General features: G+C 36.4%; 1 pseudogene; it reads right to left on the minus strand.

The window, feature by feature from the left end:
* Window positions 1-446: 446 nt before the first annotated feature.
* LOC120856772 lies at window positions 447-1,117 on the minus strand (annotated as a pseudogene).
* Between the last annotated feature and the right edge of the window lie 814 nt (window positions 1,118-1,931).

A 1,931-nucleotide genomic window follows, 5' to 3' on the forward strand; every position in this document is an offset into this window, starting at 1 on the left:
CTGAGATAATTTTTTTGTTCCTATTTGCACCAAAATTCCTTACACAGTTGTCTATACTTATTGCTTCCAAATAGTCTCCTCAATTTCTTTTTTAAACCAACCCTTAATGAAGTGATTTTCTTTCTTCTTGAAATTATTTTTTCTAAAAGTCATCAATAGTATTTATGTTTCTAAATCTAATGACTTAAGTTTCTACGGTTGCTGACCTAGCAGTAGCATTTAGTACAATTCTTCGTTCTCTTCTTAAAACATTTTATTCTGTGGCTTCCTGGACACCACATTTTCATTGTCTTCCCCTTATCATTTTGGTTGACTATCCTCAGGCTCTTTGCTGATTCTCCCCTTCGGCACCTTTTTTTTGTTTGTTTTGTTTGCAAATCAATTATTTATATTTCCAGCTGTTGAAACAGTATTTCTAAGGGTTGGGGTTACCTCTAGTGGCAAAATTAGAGCCAGCTATTAAGCAGCTAGAATGCCACAGTAAATGAATACATAATTCTCTTTTAGCACCTTCTGTGTTCTCTTACAGAAGTTTTAGATGTCTATTTAGTTTATCTGTTGTCTTAAGGAAGCTGCATTTACAACAATTATGTCATCTGAAGTTTTTTCAATCCTTCTATCTATATTTGAAATGCTATATGTGGAGTAAGTTCTGATAAGCTGTTTTGGCCAACAGCATTTTCACTCTTAGAGTAGCACTTTATTTTTAGCCCATGCTTTGTATGGATTTTTTTATTTTGAGGAGTTGGAAAAGATCTTTCTAAATCCAGAAAATCTAGTGATCTTTTAGTCAGCATCAACATACAAGGTGGTGTTTTCAGTGCCAGAGGTTTAAAGGAAGAGACTGTATAAAGTCAAGGTGTGCTAGTCCTGAAAACACAATCTCTTTGTTAGTTCGTGCTACAATGGTTCTCGATGCTCCCTGGCACCTGCAACATCATGTTAGCATTTGAAACTCCTTCTTGGAATTATGTTTCAGGTCAGCATTTGGTGGCATTACCTTTAATTTTTCCACAAACCTGGTTTGCTCACTAAGACTTTTGGTGTATTCCATTTTATACTGAATTTGATTAATTTCTGCCATCTCAGCTGCAAAGGGAGAAGGGAATGCTTCCCCACTCACTAAATATCTGCTCCTGTGCTTCATATGAAATCCTTTAAACTTGCCTCCATATGCATGTGCTAGATTTAGAGTTATTTTTGTCCCCTGGGGCCTGGTGGAGAGTTGCGGGCAAGTGCTCCTGCCCACAGGCTCCCAGGCACTGGGGTGGGCACTGTCAAGGGCTGTTGGCTGAGCACAGAAAGGCCCTCCTTAACTTTGAAAATTGAAATCCCCTGAGGTTCAGTCCATGTGTGTTTTCCCTTCTCTATTTATATTTACGATATTTTATGTTCTTGGTGATCTTGTCTAGCCATATGTTTTAAATTTTCTTTGTATGCTAATGGCTCCTATATTCCTATCCCTTGTCCATTTCCTATTCTTGAGCCTCAGTTATTACAATTATTTCTCATCTCAAAATGTGCTGCACTTATATTTTCCCACATTTCATTTAATGACAAGTCCATTCTTTAAGTGGCTCAAGCTATAAATTTTGAGATCATCTTTAATTTCATTTTTTTCTCCCACTTTATTCAAACCAGTATGAGTCTTTGGATTCTCTTTATAAATATACCTCAACTGATTCTTCCCATCTATGAAGTCACAGCCTATACCAGAAAACAACACTCAATATAAGAAAAACTAAAAACTGAACCAACACAACACACACAGTACTTTTGTAAGCATCAGAGAACTGTAAGTCAGCATCTGAGGAGGAACAAAGATCCCAAATAAAAAGGAAAAACTGCACTACATTCTATCCCTTAAGGAATTTGTCAACTTTAATGGAAGAAGCTGAAATAAGTAGTTCAGATTTGCTAGCAATTGCATA

This window comes from Oryx dammah, unplaced genomic scaffold, assembly GCF_014754425.2.
Source record: "Oryx dammah isolate SB20612 unplaced genomic scaffold, SCBI_Odam_1.1 HiC_scaffold_28, whole genome shotgun sequence".
Lineage (NCBI taxonomy): Eukaryota > Metazoa > Chordata > Mammalia > Artiodactyla > Bovidae > Oryx > Oryx dammah.